Source organism: Stegodyphus dumicola, chromosome 9 (genome assembly GCF_044657685.1).
Source record: "Stegodyphus dumicola isolate Sdum_Otavi_A_Nest chromosome 9, ASM4465768v1".
NCBI lineage: Eukaryota > Metazoa > Arthropoda > Arachnida > Araneae > Eresidae > Stegodyphus > Stegodyphus dumicola.
This window is the reverse complement of record NC_140776.1, coordinates 153116477-153135418: the sequence shown is the minus strand read 5'-3', so window position 1 is coordinate 153135418 and position 18942 is coordinate 153116477. Positions and strand designations below refer to the sequence as shown.

General features: G+C 31.3%; 1 protein-coding gene across 1 annotated transcript in view; it reads left to right on the top strand.

Moving 5' to 3' along the window:
- DopEcR (G-protein coupled receptor DopEcR) overlaps positions 1-18942 on the top strand; it is a 174505-nt gene that overhangs the window by 49966 nt on the left and 105597 nt on the right. The window lies entirely within an intron of this gene.

Here is an 18942-nt window from a genome sequence, read left to right as displayed (position 1 = left end):
ATCGTTTCCTGCATATTAATACTTTGTTACTACTTTACTTTTGTTTACTTACTTTACTTTACTTTACTTACTACTTACTTTGTTTTTACTTTGTTTGTTAATACTTTGTTAATTGTTTGATACTCAGATATTACAAAAAAAATCTCCGTTTATAAATTATTCATAAAAAGTAATTTTCATGCCATTTCTTGATATTTTTCATTTTTTCATAGTTAGTTCATATTAAATATACTGAATATATTATCAAAGTAAGTTTTGAATGTGACTACAATATTCTATTTTTTGAAGGGTTTTTTTTATTATTATTTGCTGAAGTTGAAACAAATAGTTTCTAATTTTTATATTTAGTTTAACATTTCAGAAAAGATAATTTATTATAACATTCCAGAAAAGATAATTTATTAATCATATAAAATTCTACAAGCGTAGAAACTGAGAATCTTGCATCCTTAATAATCACCAATATTTTAATGGAAACGTTTTGAGCATTAAATACAATCTTGTTAAAAAATTTGTTGATACATGGTGTTATACATAGGTCACGCATGGTTACAAGATTTAATTTCTTAAATACTGATCTTAAACATACACTTTCATAGGCGAGGTTTCTTACAATAAGCTACAGTACTGTTCGAGAGGCTAAGAGCATTTTATGGTAATAGAATCAAACTTTTCGTGTGGTTCTCGAAAAGCAAATATTCCATTTGCTGAAATATTCACTATACTGTAATAAGTTCACTAGAAACCTTTTCATACCATTACGTGAAAATTCATGGAGATGTTCGAGAACAAAGTTACTGGCCTAATTTTGCTTTTTAATATTTCATATCGAGTCCGAATATTAGAAATTGGAATCACGTTTAGAAAGGAACTATAGAAAAAAAAGTTCTTTGTTTCGGCAAATGATGATACTGCATTGTTTAAACCAGCACTCATTATTAAATTTGTAGATGGTTCTGATTATATTATAAAGTATTTCTCCCGCCTTCCTAGCATGCCTTCGTGGTGTGGTGGTCTGCACGCTGGGCCGGTATTCCAGAGGTCCATGGTTCGATTCCCGGCGAAAGCGTTTGATCATTTTTCATCACTCTTGCTTCCAAAAAATACCTAATGTCTCTACAATATAACTAAATACATCATTTGTCTTAAAGTGAAATTCCATGCGGGCCCCATGCACCATTTGAAAAGAGCTTGAAGAGGCAGGTATTTTCCCCCTTTTTCTCTTCTTTTTTCCTTTTCTTTTTCTTTTTACTTTCCCTCTTTTTATTTTTTCTTTCCTTTTCTTCATTTTTCAAATTTTTTACAAAATTATCAACAAAATAAAAAGATATTTAAAATAAACTTTAATTTTCTCTCATTTAAACATTTATTAATATATGACATAAACAGTAATAATACTATCATACAGGATACAAATACAAATTAACTCTTTTTTCCATCTGAAATCTAACGTTTGGTACCTGCAAAACATATTTTCGCTATATTTTGTAATTCAAGTATATTCACAGTTATATATTAAACTATTAACAGTTCTTTCAAAATAACATTTCTTTCAAATAGTTATAACATGTTTAATTAATCATTAAATAATTTAACTTGAACAAATTATGGAAACTTTCTAAGTTTTCAAAGAAGCATTTCCAAGTAGGATAAAAGTTGAAAATAAATAATAACAACCTAGTTTAGTTTTCGTATTTTTCTAAATTTTACTTTGACGTATAAATAAAAATACATAGGTTTGTATGTAAGCAATTACAAACTTAATTAAGACACGATAACACGCCGAACAAATACTAATTCAGAAGTCAAACAACAAAAATCAGCTTTATATATTCTAATTTTCACAGGACTAGTTTCGATGGTTCCGAGTTCCATATTCAAGGATCCCATTCCGGTTATGAATTCATGGGTTATTTACAGGATTCCTTGCCAGTGTGGTTTAATTTACATTGGCTTAACATTAAATAAACAAGCCTTAAAATTTCGCAGAATAAAGGAAACACAGAAGTCTTCTGTTGCCCAACATTGTTGGTTCGAAAATCACACTTTCAATTTTTCTGCTGCCAAAATTATTTAGAAAACATCTTCCATTGGAGAATTGGATTTTCTAGGGGCATTTCACATTCAAAAAAATCTTTCTGTTCTAGCTAACGATCCTAATTCCTATCCATCTTTGCCTTCGGCCTTTAAAGAAATTATGTTTTAGTTCTGCTTTCATCAGCAGATGGCGCCAGTAGCTTAGCTCCTGTCCAGGCTTTCTTATCTTATCTAATCATTATATCCTACGTCGCTCATTTGCGCTTTTGCAGCTGAGGATGATGGTTCGGTAAAACCATCGAAACTAGTCCTGTGAAAATTTGAAAATATAACGCTGATTTTTGTTGTTTGACTTGAACTAGTAATTAAAAACTTCTTTATTTCTTGACTTCGTGGCGTTTCGATTATGATAAAGTTGAATTTAAAATTTATTTCGCCTATGAAAGTGTAGTCCTAAATAGAAAAATCTTCAGTACGGATTGCAGATGATAATATTTAAATCAGTTTCTTTTCTTATTCACTTTTAACTTTATATTAAGCTGTTCACATATAACTGTATTCCCAAACAAAGCGATTATTTTTAGTGAAAAAATTCGTAACCGAGCTTATATGTATTTTACTTAAGTTACTTAAAATTAATCAAATTTTCTACATTCTTGATTAATATTTATATGACACTGTAAATTGATTATCTTCAGTAGATTTTCTGGTGTGTTATTCATGTTCTTTTTATAAAGGAAATGAAAATAATAGGAATTCAAAGTTCAAGTAACTAAATCATGAAATCTTTGCAATACCGTATTCGCAATAAATACAAAATTGAAATGTCTTCGATAACTGTATTCCCAAACTTAGCGATTATTTTTAGTGAAAAAATTCGTAACCGAGCTTATATGTATTTTACTTAAGTTACATAAAATTAATCAAATTTTCTACATTCTTGATTAAGATTTATATCACACTATAATTTGATTATCTTCAGTAGATTTTCTGGTGTGTTATTCATGTTCTTTTTATAAAGAAAATGAAGATAATATGAATTCAAAGTTCAAAAGTAACTAAATCATGAAATCTTTGCAATAGCGTATTCGCAATAAATACAAAATTGAAATGTCTTCGATGGCAAAATGAAATTAGTTTGGAGGCCACATGCTGCCCGCGGCCGTCAGTTTGAGACAACTGGAGTATACGAAATATAATTTCATGGGAATATTTTGTTAATTGGAATTTCTGTCCTCAGAGGCCATATAAATAAAAATCTGAAAGGTTTCAGGTTTTAAATCACTTCCAAACGGGCGTTTTTTTAATATTTTGTATGTTACCTTTATTTATTAAACATCATGTTCTTCGCACTTAAACCATAAAATTCAGTTCAAGAGCAATATCGCAAAATAAATTTTAAATTGAGCATATCTTAAGAATTTCTGATACACAATCTCACGCGCTGGAGATAAAATAAATTTTCTGTACTACGTTTTCCATTGCTCGCTTTGAAATCCTTGAGTTTGTTAATCAAAAATTCGTTAAAGTTTTAAAAAATACAAAATCGATAACAAAACAAATTTCAAATTTTAAATTTGGTATTCCATATGCACATATTCATGGGAGGATTACGTTATTCAAAATTCGATGGCTCTATGTACCGTTGTTTTATCACAATGCGAGAAATATACATACATTTATGCAGATTTTTCATTATTTAATTTTTTTAATATAATACAGGGAGATAATATTTGGTGGCAACAGTTTGAAAAGTGAAACGGACATTCAGAGTGATTCGACGCAAAACGAAAACAGTAGTCCCTCAGGGACAAAGCCCCTTTGTACTAATTATATGATGGTTACTTATATTACGAATTTCCCACCCAGTAAATGTCCCACATAACGGAGCATAGTTGCAGTGAAAAATATCCTGCACGACTAACATGTTTCTGAATTAAAAACCATAAAAGAATGCTATCATATATTACATCTGTATTAAATGTCTTGGGCTTATTATTTAACTTAGTTTTAACTTTACATTTCTATTTTGAGTTTCGTGAGTTGATTGAAAATGTCTTTTCACCCTTCCCAAGTCCTGTCATTAATGCAGTTTAAACTTGTCGAATAGTCGCTTCATAGTTCAAGTAAAGATTTTGCCAAAAAAAAGGTAACTTTAATTTAACTAGAATCGTGCAAGCTGTTACACTGAACTATTTTTATAACAAATAAATTAGTAAATTCCCAACAGTTACAACAATTTTAGTGTTCTAATAGTCTCTTCATTGTTTTCCTATGTTTCAAGATTATAGGCCAGGGTCGTAACCGGTCAGGATTATTTGAATTACAATAAATGAATGTGAGAGCTATCTGCTAAGTTGCCTGTTGCCTTCGTGGGAAACTTTTAAGGTAAACTGACTCCAATTACCATTGGACGTAATGAAAAGCACAAAAAGTCCCATGCAGCTACACAGTTTGCTAAACTTTAAGCGGACATCAAACTACTAGTATTCAGTGATTTTACTTCTCTGTCACTTTCTTTTGTGCGTGAATCTAACCAGGAACAATGGATTCTGTATTACAATAGAAAAAACTACTTTCATTATGCAATGTAACATTATATTATGCATCTATAGATTAATTCAACCTAAAAAGCTGGAATAGTTCTCAGAAAATTCTATCCGTAATTTTAAGAAACTTTGTAATTAAACGTACATGACAGGAATCAATATTTAAGGAAACAACAGCTGTTTTGAAAAGTTTGGACAACCGAGTTCATTCACCTTATTTAAGTATATTTCGGGGAACTAATTAACCGTAAGTTTTCCAAGTTACTTAGCCACTAGTTTATTGTTAGAAATAATGTCACTTAGTTGTTCTGTAGCAAAATTAATGCGTATTTATTATGCTTATTTGTTGCACACGTGCAGTAAATTATCTTAAATTGTTTTCCTTGTCAAATCATTTGCTAACTACGTCGCTACTAAATCAAATTGATTAGAATCTTAAATGAGAGGAAGCTTTGACGTGAAATTTACAAAACAGTAATAAAATACTTCTGATGATTAAGTATCGCGAAATTTTAAGGAATTTCAAAGTATGTATGAAGTAAAAGAAGTGTTGTTATTGTGAAAAATTTAGGGTATTATATTTTAACGAAAATATCCATTTCAATCGTTCTGGAAACAATTTGAATTAAGTTTTTGCGTGAGATAAGTACGTATGGGCAGAATCAAGGACTGTTTTTTTTTTCCAAAAAGAATTGTAAATTGGATTTAAAATGGATAGATAAGAGATTTTTTTCTTGACGTCTGTACGTACGTACGTCTGTATGTATCTTGCATAGCTCAAGAACTAGTAGCCGTCAAACACGTTGAAGTTTCGGATATAACTGCTATAACATGCAATCGTGCACCGCCCTTTTTTGTTCCAATCAGCTGCACCAATCGTATGTAAATGTATATATATGTATATATATATATATATATACATATATATATATACATATTCCCACTCTATTACCTGGATTGGCAAACTTAGTGTTTTTATTCTAAAACTAGCTTTACCCGCGGCTTCGCTCGCGTGGATGTCCTTAAATAAGTTTCAACTCCGCTTGAATTTTAAAATTACACTCCACGTAAAATTTCAAAATAAAGAACATTCGAGCGCCTTAAAATGATAAAACAAACTTTTTTATCGCACACAGTGAAATGTAAAGAATATAAAATGTAAATGCAATTTTTCAAGCAACAATAACAGAAATATATAACAGGAATGAATAGCTCTTTAAAAAAATACGAAACAAATCATTAAATGTATCATAAAAGTCGAAATGTTGATAATAGTTTCAACTCGGTAAGTTAATTAGAAGTTATTATTTTTAAATGATTTTCCGCGTGTAAATCCGTGAACTTTGACCTCTTCGACAACCCAACGGTCGACCGGATACCAGCTTCCCCCTCCTCCGTCGCTTTCGAATCGCAGCCTGTCAACAAAGAGTTAATAACAATAGCAAAAGGATTATTGTTTCATCTGCGATTAAGCTGGAAGTAATTAAGAGAGAAAAACAGTTACACCACCATTGTTCCTATCACTCAGAGAGCGACACAAGTTTCTAGATTTTGAGAAATTTGGATAATTAGATCAAAAGTTATAATTTTTATCACCAATTTATTGTACCCACACGGGAAGACTCAAGAAAAAAATCCCTAATGTCGCTATTGAGTTGCATTCAAATTAGCGTTTTCGGAGTTTTTAATTAATATCTCAGCTGAATAAAGTCGTACGAAGATGAGAATGGTATTGATGGATTCCGACGAATTTTTGGAATCAGCTGATATGTGTCTCTAAATTCAACTAACCGCCGTTCCATAGATATTTGTGAAAATATAAATTGGCGCTTAGCCAAATCCGTTTAATAGGGTGTGTGTGTGTGTGTGTGTGATTATGGCAAAGCCTCGAGGGCTATCTGCCTAAGGGGAGGGATGCCTTCGTGGAGGACTTTCTAAGGGGAACTGGCTCGTATACACGTTACACATGGGGAAAACCACGAAAACACCCATGCAGCCAGCCCGTTCGCGGGATTCGAACCTCGGACCGAACTACCAGTGTTCAGCGACTTTACCGCTCGGCCGCTGGTGGGCCCGTTTAATAGGGAAAAACCCAACAAAGTAAGTGAAAAATGTAGGGGGAAAGTAGTTTTTAATTAATATCTCGGCTAATAAAAGTCATACGAAGACATTTTATAGCATATAACCTTTTCTAATATATCAAAAATATTTTTTGAAAATTTCATGGTGATCGGTTAAGTAATTAAGGCGTGAAAGCGTAACAAACAAACAAACAAACTCACATTCGCATTTATAAAATTAGTAAGGATAGGGATGTTGCTAAACTGTGCATTTTTTGCTTTAAACGTGATTGAATTATGTGGATTTTATATTCCGGTTAAGGTTTTTATGCCATAACTGGCAAAGTTAATGCAATAGTTATGGATTTACAACTTAAAAGTTTAAGTGGCAAGTTAAGCCTAACGAACCGCTATTTGTTTACATTTGAAACTCAGTAGAATAGCAATTTAAGTCAGTTTCTGCACCTTCAGTGTCTTTTGCTGAGTGGAATCAAAAGTAAACTTTCCGTTTTATGCACCGAAAAGTCTGCTTTCTTGCCCGCTGGCCAAATTGCTTGTTTTTCTAATTTCAATTTTTTTCTAATTTTAATTTTTTCTAATTTTAATTATTTTCTAAATTTAATTTTAATTTCTAACTCTAATTTTAATTGTACAAAACTGTTTTTTAACTGTTTTAACTGTATTTGGTGTTTTATGTTTTTCTATAATTTACAAATTTTAATGAAGATGTTTTGAGTTTTTACGTATTTTAGCTTTGCCGTGAAGTGAGAACTGAATTAATTTAATGAGAAATGCATGTCTTATGAAATTTGAGAAAATAAGTTTTATTGAAATGCAACAAAAATTGTATATGTTAATTTAAGATTTAATAGGCCATACAAGAAAGCCATGTGGTTTCCATATCAGATTTCTTAGTAAATATTATTAAGTGCAATTCAGCATTAATCTTCTGCACTCATTTTCATTGTTGGTGAAAAATTATACATTTTCTTAATTTTGATTTCGCTTTACTTTAGGCAAACATAGAAAAATCCAGATTTCGCATTAGCGTGTTAATTGCACTGCAACTGTCTAAAAATGTAATGTTTAAAATATTTCCATGTAATGTCTAAAATTGTCCACTGTAATATCTAAAATATTTCCATGATAACATTGGATAGGTCTCTTCAAACCTGTTTTGAACAGCAGTAGAAACGCTTAGTAACCCTAAACTGATGCTTTAAATTCGAAACCAATTTGCTACAAAATTTATTTTTGTGAATATTGTTCTTAAATATATATTTCCATTTGCGAAGTTTCACAAAAGCTAGATAATTTTGAAAACATTGTTCCTGCCTATTGACTGGAAGGTTCTTAGAGTTATAAAACCTAACGTTTCATATGATTTAGATAAAGGAAGCATTTCAGTGAGGGCAATATGCATTATGCTCTAGTAAGTTAAAAACCTTTTTTAACTTTACCCATAAGTTCGTGAAGAAACTCAAAAATATATTAATAAATTTATGAACCAATGCAGTGATGATCAATGCAGTGATGATGACTTTGATGTTTAATCGTTCCAATCTGATTGAAACAGTCCTCATTTTTAAATTGGTACTCATCTTAGAGAAATAATAAGTTTTAATTTATTATTTCTCTAAGATAAAGTTTAAAAGATAAAGTTCTCTAAGATAAAGTTTCTAAAGTTTTAAAGTTTTCTCTGCGACATTTCCAAGTAAAGACACACGAGGCTTCTCATTTAACGTAATCAAGTAAACGGAATATTTTAATAACTATAATTTATGCTTTAAGGGAAATATTTTTAAGGTTAAGTTTTTATATTTTAAAAATCCCCTCATCTAATAGTGTTGAAAGTGGATCTAGAAAATTCTCTGTTTTATTTTGAGAAGAATTATTATTTCAAATACTCGTTTAGGACTAATATTTAACCAAATAAAGACAACAGGCAACATTTGCAAACGCCTTGTATGCGTTTAATACAGCACTCAAAATAAGTGTACTTAAAAAAGCTTTCCTTAGTCTGGTTTTATTTGCATTAAACAGTAAAGCATATTATCGTAAAACTCAAAGTAATTAATATTTTTACACATGTGCACATTGTACATGTAAAATACTTCTGCTCGTCGTAAAAAATATTTCGGAGTTTAAGTTTGCATGCATAGATTCAAACTTGTAAAGGGCGATTAAAATTGTCAAAACATTTGTCGATTTGCTCGCCGATTTCTTAGCCGCACAAATGAATTCCTAACCTGTTGATATCAATTTTCTCAGTGCCTAAAGATAGTAATAGTTCAACATTAAGTTATATTCGATATAATGAACTAAACATCAGCTCTTGACTTTCAGTAATTGCTGTGCAAACATATTATTCTAAGTAAATTGTTGCACATTCTATTCCACAGAAAATTACGTTCTAGATGGCGTGTTTAACCTGTTTTTCTAACAATGTTCAGTTAAGGTAATGCTTTGACGTCAAACGTTCGTGACCACCGGTGGTCAGAAACTATTTATTATCCCTCAAGGGATCATTTAAGGGAGCGCAGAGAGAAGAAAATACCCAGTAGCACGTTATTTATGTATATAAAATTAAGGCATGGACATCCCAAGAGAATATCGCATAGTACCACACCAGGAAGCTTTCTAATACTAAAACAACTTAAGCAATAGAAAAGAGCACTCTTAAACCACTTTTTCTATCATCCAGTAAGAAATAGGAGAGGACCAAAAATGAAAGTGTGGGTTTTATTGTCAACATTGTAGGGAAAAGTTTCAGGCGTAATGAAATCAGTCTAAAAGGTAATGGAGCCTTCGTGATAAGCAAGGTACACCCAGTCAAAAAAAAAGATAGTTTTGTATCTTCCATTCTAATTAGCTGACTGGTGAATTTCAGCGTTTTCCATAGCACAAAAGCGCGATTTAGGATATCTTTTAGATTTATATATAACGAATTTTGACACAAAATCAGACTTTTTCTGAAAAAGCATGTCATTTTTTTTCTTATTTCTACGACTCAAATTAAGCCTAAAAGCCGAACGTTTTAAAATTTGGTGTGAAATTTAATCAGTAGTTTGGAAATTTGCCTTGGCACATTTTTTAGTCCAAAGGGATTTGAATCCCGAAGGACTATTAGTTTCGTTTTGGCATTTTGCGTCGGACGGATAAATGTCGGTTCATTTTTCAAACTGTTGCCATAAAATGTTAGAGTCCTGCACTATATTTGAAGAAATTAAATAATGAAAATCTGTGTAAATGTATGTATATTTCTCACATTGTCATAAAATAACGGTACATAGAGTCATCGAATTTTGAATAACGTAATCCTCCGACGAATATGAGCATGTGGAAGACCAAATTTGAAATTTGAAATTTGTTTTATGATCGATTTCCTATTTTTTAAAACTTTGACGAATTTTTGATTAACAAACTCAAGGATTTCAAAGCGAGCAATGGCAACGTTGTGCAGAAAAAACATTTTTATCTCCAGCGCGTGAGTCTCTGTATCGGAAATTCTAAAGATATGCTCGTTTTAAAACTATTTTGCGATATTGCTGTTGCACTGGATCTTATGGTTTAAGTGCGAGAAACATGATATTTAATAAAGAAAGGTAACACACAAAATGTTAAAAAACGCCCCTTTGGACGTAATTTAAAATCTGAAACATTTCAGATTTTTTTTTTTTTTTTTTTTTTTTTTTTTTTTTTTAACTTTGTGCAAGAATAATTCACTTGCAGAACTTCTCAGTTTACGTTAACCTACTTCCCCTTTCCCTCTCATTCCGCTCATTCAAGAAGTATTGTTTTTCTTTTCTTTCCTACATTTTTACTTCATAATGCCTTTTTTAATTACAGCTGTTATTTTTAGATTTTTTTGCATTTTTAAAATTCATTTTAATTGTTTGAATTGCGTGGTTTAATTCTACTTCTTCAAACAGTTATTTTAAAATTTTATATTTATTCATTTGCGTTGTGGACTTTAAGCATGTTTATTCAATTTTTTTTTCTTTTCTAATTTGAATTTATTTATTAGAGCAGTATTTATTTCTAAAGAATACCTTTGTAATCCAGTATTCGTCACGATGTCTTTGAAAACTGCATTCTGCATTAGAAGATTAAATACCGTAACGCACGGTTTTTTTTTTTTTTTTTTTTTTTTTTTTTTTTTTTTCAATGGGCCTTTCAGAAAAGATATATAAATGAGAAACCTGTATGATCTACATTTTAATTTAGAATGATAAGAATACAAACAATTTTCCACAGTTTTATCATTCAGCCCCTGCTTTACACAATTTTATCATCATCTAATTATTTTGTTAAAATATTATCCAGATTTCCAAATAAGTTCAAAATTTTCATTCTTTAAGTAGCAAAATCAAATAGCATAACTCAAAAAAGACTCAATTTTATGCATATAAAGAATAAACAAATAAAAATTAATAAATAAATATTGTATTTTTAATGCCTTACATTTTTCTTCTTAATGGCTTATTGCCTCAAGGAGACCTTAACAGTTTTCTTGAGACATTCTGCAGATATATTCGCAGCTACCTCCCTTTTATTTGATATATATCATACTTACTTTTGAAACAGATTATTTTCTCCTACATTCATATGAGTAAAGGCTTTTTCAGTAATTGGTCACTGTATAATTGTGAAGAGATTTTGTCCATGGTATTATTCACTGGAATATTTGACGTATTGCACTGACTGAAAACTATGGTTTCACTATCCAGGTATTTCTTCTTGAACAAGCAGTTTCTTTCGAGCGCTTTTCTGCAAACTGATATTCTTTCTTCTAATTTATTTCTTTCAATGTTGACACAAGAACGTTCAGTATTTTCGACAATTATATTTCCATAAATTTTGTATTCTTAGCAAATTCTTTTAAAACTTTAGTCTAGAGTCACTTAATTTTGTCATTCAGAGAGACTGCTTTTCATTTTAGAGACGTTTTAATTGAAAATTAAGCTTAAAATAAAACCCGAAGGACAACAGTTTAGTTAAAGCATGCTTAACAAATGATAGAGGAATACAGCATCTTCCAAATAATTTTTTGGTCAACAAAATCCAGCGTTTATCCTGTTCCATCAAATGATCCAATATTATTATCGGATTCAAATATTCTTAATCATATAATTTTGATGATGTTGAAAACCAATAAATGACATATTAAAGAGCATATTCTTTTAATCATCTGTAATACAGGGTGCGGCAGCGTACATAGTAGGATATTGAAAACACACCATAAGGCAGTAACTGTTTATTTATTACCTCTTATGTCAATTAATAGTTAAAGGTATGCCATTTACTAATGTGTAAGTCATTTTCCATTGCGTGGATTGCTTTTTGAATATGATGCCTGTCAAATGATGCCCCCTCTCCACAACACATCCATCTAGGCGGCGTTGGAAGCTTGCCATAAATCGGCATAACGTATTCCTTGGGACACTGCTGACAGCAGTTCTGATGCGATCCTTCAACTCAGGAATGGTGGCACAACGTGTTCGGAAAACTTCTTGCTTCAGGTGGCCCCCAGAGAAAAAAGTCTGTATATGAAAGATCAAATAAGCGGGCAACCAGGAAATGTCACCAAAACGGGAAATTACTCTACTTGAAAGTGTCTGCCGCAAGAAATCCATGCTAATTCTGGCTGCATGCGAGGTCGCTCCGTCTTGTTGAAAGCATAATTTTCCATGGCTTCTGGTGTCCGCACAGTTCTTTCACTTCTTCCCGGTTTGCCAGTGCAAACAGAACCTGTTGTTCGAAATACACTTACCAACCTCACAATGGTCCGTCTATCTGGAACTTTCCCATGACGTCCCAAGTTGAAATGTTGCCGAAATAGACGCTGGGTAGCAATAACAGAGTAGTTATTCTTGAAATAACTTTCAACAGCAAAGCCACGATGCTGTGCACTCCAAAGATCCATATCAGTGTCATACTCGAAATGGCAGCTCATTAGTACACGAATGTGGCACGAGCTGGCGCGCATTCATGTAGTACGTCATTGTACTACGCAAGCCAAATTACTCTATGAACGCTGCCGCCCGCACCCTGTAATATGAAGAAAACTATTTGAAACAATTTTTATAATAGGATTAGTAAAATTTAAATTTCATATATATTTTAATGAAAGGCAATATAAGATCATTTCCCGTCAAATTCCTGAAATGTCGATTGTTAAATACTTAGTTTGAAACTACGCGATATTGGTATATCGTGCATAAGATTTTTCACTTTTATATAATAAAATGTATAATCAGTCCAAATATAAGTTTTAATATAGTCCAAATATAGGTTATGAATCGGTATTAATTTCGAATAGTATTAATTTAGAAGTCAAACAACAAAAATCAGCGTTATATTTACAAATTTTCACAGGATTCGATGGTTTTACCGAACTATCACCCTCAGCTGCCAAAGTGCAAATGAATGAGATGCATTCATCTCAACAACAGTCCTTCTGGGCTAACGCTCTTTGGGTTAGTAAAATTAAGAAAAACCTGAATTAAAAAAAAAGACAGTTAAAAAATTCTCAAAGCCTCCAGATTTTATATTACGTCTAAACGGAAGTTTGTTTCATTTATTGACACATACACGCTTCAAGAGCATTTGGGCTAACGCCCCATTGGGCTAAAAATGCTTAAAATTATCATTTCACTAGAATTTTAGATAGACAGATTCGCGCGCTGAAGATAAAAATGTTTTATCTCTTGCAGTGTTGCCACTGCTCGGTTTGAAATTATTGAGTTTTTTAATCAAAATTTCGTTAAAATTTTACAAAATATGAAATAGGAAATAAAACGAATTCCAAATGTAAATATAGTTTGACCATACTTCTGAGAGAAAGAAATGGGACATTGGAAATGTACTAACAGAACAAGGTTTTTCATGGTAAATAAAGGAGATGAAAACAGTGACGTAAAAAATGTTGAACTTGTTTTTGTTCTCCGGTAATAGAATCCATATAAAATTTAAATAGACCTCAGAAGTAATTAAGAGAGAAAAACAGTTACACCACCATTGTTCCTATCACTCAGAGAGCGACACAAGTTTCTAGATTTTGAGAAATTTGGATAATTAGATCAAAAGTTATAATTTTTATCACCAATTTATTGTACCCACACGGGAAGACTCAAGAAAAAAATCCCTAATGTCGCTATTGAGTTGCATTCAAATTAGCGTTTTCGGAGTTTTTAATTAATATCTCAGCTGAATAAAGTCGTACGAAGATGAGAATGGTATTGATGGATTCCGACGAATTTTTGGAATCAGCTGATATGTGTCTCTAAATTCAACTAACCGCCGTTCCATAGATATTTGTGAAAATATAAATTGGCGCTTAGCCAAATCCGTTTAATAGGGTGTGTGTGTGTGTGTGTGTGATTATGGCAAAGCCTCGAGGGCTATCTGCCTAAGGGGAGGGATGCCTTCGTGGAGGACTTTCTAAGGGGAACTGGCTCGTATACACGTTACACATGGGGAAAACCACGAAAACACCCATGCAGCCAGCCCGTTCGCGGGATTCGAACCTCGGACCGAACTACCAGTGTTCAGCGACTTTACCGCTCGGCCGCTGGTGGGCCCGTTTAATAGGGAAAAACCCAACAAAGTAAGTGAAAAATGTAGGGGGAAAGTAGTTTTTAATTAATATCTCGGCTAATAAAAGTCATACGAAGACATTTTATAGCATATAACCTTTTCTAATATATCAAAAATATTTTTTGAAAATTTCATGGTGATCGGTTAAGTAATTAAGGCGTGAAAGCGTAACAAACAAACAAACAAACTCACATTCGCATTTATAAAATTAGTAAGGATAGGGATGTTGCTAAACTGTGCATTTTTTGCTTTAAACGTGATTGAATTATGTGGATTTTATATTCCGGTTAAGGTTTTTATGCCATAACTGGCAAAGTTAATGCAATAGTTATGGATTTACAACTTAAAAGTTTAAGTGGCAAGTTAAGCCTAACGAACCGCTATTTGTTTACATTTGAAACTCAGTAGAATAGCAATTTAAGTCAGTTTCTGCACCTTCAGTGTCTTTTGCTGAGTGGAATCAAAAGTAAACTTTCCGTTTTATGCACCGAAAAGTCTGCTTTCTTGCCCGCTGGCCAAATTGCTTGTTTTTCTAATTTCAATTTTTTTCTAATTTTAATTTTTTCTAATTTTAATTATTTTCTAAATTTAATTTTAATTTCTAACTCTAATTTTAATTGTACAAAACTGTTTTTTAACTGTTTTAACTGTATTTGGTGTTTTATGTTTTTCTATAATTTACAAATTTTAATGAAGATGTTTTGAGTTTTTACGTATTTTAGCTTTGCCGTGAAGTGAGAACTGAATTAATTTAATGAGAAATGCATGTCTTATGAAATTTGAGAAAATAAGTTTTATTGAAATGCAACAAAAATTGTATATGTTAATTTAAGATTTAATAGGCCATACAAGAAAGCCATGTGGTTTCCATATCAGATTTCTTAGTAAATATTATTAAGTGCAATTCAGCATTAATCTTCTGCACTCATTTTCATTGTTGGTGAAAAATTATACATTTTCTTAATTTTGATTTCGCTTTACTTTAGGCAAACATAGAAAAATCCAGATTTCGCATTAGCGTGTTAATTGCACTGCAACTGTCTAAAAATGTAATGTTTAAAATATTTCCATGTAATGTCTAAAATTGTCCACTGTAATATCTAAAATATTTCCATGATAACATTGGATAGGTCTCTTCAAACCTGTTTTGAACAGCAGTAGAAACGCTTAGTAACCCTAAACTGATGCTTTAAATTCGAAACCAATTTGCTACAAAATTTATTTTTGTGAATATTGTTCTTAAATATATATTTCCATTTGCGAAGTTTCACAAAAGCTAGATAATTTTGAAAACATTGTTCCTGCCTATTGACTGGAAGGTTCTTAGAGTTATAAAACCTAACGTTTCATATGATTTAGATAAAGGAAGCATTTCAGTGAGGGCAATATGCATTATGCTCTAGTAAGTTAAAAACCTTTTTTAACTTTACCCATAAGTTCGTGAAGAAACTCAAAAATATATTAATAAATTTATGAACCAATGCAGTGATGATCAATGCAGTGATGATGACTTTGATGTTTAATCGTTCCAATCTGATTGAAACAGTCCTCATTTTTAAATTGGTACTCATCTTAGAGAAATAATAAGTTTTAATTTATTATTTCTCTAAGATAAAGTTTAAAAGATAAAGTTCTCTAAGATAAAGTTTCTAAAGTTTTAAAGTTTTCTCTGCGACATTTCCAAGTAAAGACACACGAGGCTTCTCATTTAACGTAATCAAGTAAACGGAATATTTTAATAACTATAATTTATGCTTTAAGGGAAATATTTTTAAGGTTAAGTTTTTATATTTTAAAAATCCCCTCATCTAATAGTGTTGAAAGTGGATCTAGAAAATTCTCTGTTTTATTTTGAGAAGAATTATTATTTCAAATACTCGTTTAGGACTAATATTTAACCAAATAAAGACAACAGGCAACATTTGCAAACGCCTTGTATGCGTTTAATACAGCACTCAAAATAAGTGTACTTAAAAAAGCTTTCCTTAGTCTGGTTTTATTTGCATTAAACAGTAAAGCATATTATCGTAAAACTCAAAGTAATTAATATTTTTACACATGTGCACATTGTACATGTAAAATACTTCTGCTCGTCGTAAAAAATATTTCGGAGTTTAAGTTTGCATGCATAGATTCAAACTTGTAAAGGGCGATTAAAATTGTCAAAACATTTGTCGATTTGCTCGCCGATTTCTTAGCCGCACAAATGAATTCCTAACCTGTTGATATCAATTTTCTCAGTGCCTAAAGATAGTAATAGTTCAACATTAAGTTATATTCGATATAATGAACTAAACATCAGCTCTTGACTTTCAGTAATTGCTGTGCAAACATATTATTCTAAGTAAATTGTTGCACATTCTATTCCACAGAAAATTACGTTCTAGATGGCGTGTTTAACCTGTTTTTCTAACAATGTTCAGTTAAGGTAATGCTTTGACGTCAAACGTTCGTGACCACCGGTGGTCAGAAACTATTTATTATCCCTCAAGGGATCATTTAAGGGAGCGCAGAGAGAAGAAAATACCCAGTAGCACGTTATTTATGTATATAAAATTAAGGCATGGACATCCCAAGAGAATATCGCATAGTACCACACCAGGAAGCTTTCTAATACTAAAACAACTTAAGCAATAGAAAAGAGCACTCTTAAACCACTTTTTCTATCATCCAGTAAGAAATAGGAGAGGACCAAAAATGAAAGTGTGGGTTTTATTGTCAACATTGTAGGGAAAAGTTTCAGGCGTAATGAAATCAGTCTAAAAGGTAATGGAGCCTTCGTGATAAGCAAGGTACACCCAGTCAAAAAAAAAGATAGTTTTGTATCTTCCATTCTAATTAGCTGACTGGTGAATTTCAGCGTTTTCCATAGCACAAAAGCGCGATTTAGGATATCTTTTAGATTTATATATAACGAATTTTGACACAAAATCAGACTTTTTCTGAAAAAGCATGTCATTTTTTTTCTTATTTCTACGACTCAAATTAAGCCTAAAAGCCGAACGTTTTAAAATTTGGTGTGAAATTTAATCAGTAGTTTGGAAATTTGCCTTGGCACATTTTTTAGTCCAAAGGGATTTGAATCCCGAAGGACTATTAGTTTCGTTTTGGCATTTTGCGTCGGACGGATAAATGTCGGTTCATTTTTCAAACTGTTGCCATAAAATGTTAGAGTCCTGCACTATATTTGAAGAAATTAAATAATGAAAATCTGTGTAAATGTATGTATATTTCTCACATTGTCATAAAATAACGGTACATAGAGTCATCGAATTTTGAATAACGTAATCCTCCGACGAATATGAGCATGTGGAAGACCAAATTTGAAATTTGAAATTTGTTTTATGATCGATTTCCTATTTTTTAAAACTTTGACGAATTTTTGATTAACAAACTCAAGGATTTCAAAGCGAGCAATGGCAACGTTGTGCAGAAAAAACATTTTTATCTCCAGCGCGTGAGTCTCTGTATCGGAAATTCTAAAGATATGCTCGTTTTAAAACTATTTTGCGATATTGCTGTTGCACTGGATCTTATGGTTTAAGTGCGAGAAACATGATATTTAATAAAGAAAGGTAACACACAAAATGTTAAAAAACGCCCCTTTGGACGTAATTTAAAATCTGAAACATTTCAGATTTTTTTTTTTTTTTTTTTTTTTTTTTTTTTTTAACTTTGTGCAAGAATAATTCACTTGCAGAACTTCTCAGTTTACGTTAACCTACTTCCCCTTTCCCTCTCATTCCGCTCATTCAAGAAGTATTGTTTTTCTTTTCTTTCCTACATTTTTACTTCATAATGCCTTTTTTAATTACAGCTGTTATTTTTAGATTTTTTTGCATTTTTAAAATTCATTTTAATTGTTTGAATTGCGTGGTTTAATTCTACTTCTTCAAACAGTTATTTTAAAATTTTATATTTATTCATTTGCGTTGTGGACTTTAAGCATGTTTATTCAATTTTTTTTTCTTTTCTAATTTGAATTTATTTATTAGAGCAGTATTTATTTCTAAAGAATACCTTTGTAATCCAGTATTCGTCACGATGTCTTTGAAAACTGCATTCTGCATTAGAAGATTAAATACCGTAACGCACGGTTTTTTTTTTTTTTTTTTTTTTTTTTTTTTTTTTTTCAATGGGCCTTTCAGAAAAGATATATAAATGAGAAACCTGTATGATCTACATTTTAATTTAGAATGATAAGAATACAAACAATTTTCCACAGTTTTATCATTCAGCCCCTGCTTTACACAATTTTATCATCATCTAATTATTTTGTTAAAATATTATCCAGATTTCCAAATAAGTTCAAAATTTTCATTCTTTAAGTAGCAAAATCAAATAGCATAACTCAAAAAAGACTCAATTTTATGCATATAAAGAATAAACAAATAAAAATTAATAAATAAATATTGTATTTTTAATGCCTTACATTTTTCTTCTTAATGGCTTATTGCCTCAAGGAGACCTTAACAGTTTTCTTGAGACATTCTGCAGATATATTCGCAGCTACCTCCCTTTTATTTGATATATATCATACTTACTTTTGAAACAGATTATTTTCTCCTACATTCATATGAGTAAAGGCTTTTTCAGTAATTGGTCACTGTATAATTGTGAAGAGATTTTGTCCATGGTATTATTCACTGGAATATTTGACGTATTGCACTGACTGAAAACTATGGTTTCACTATCCA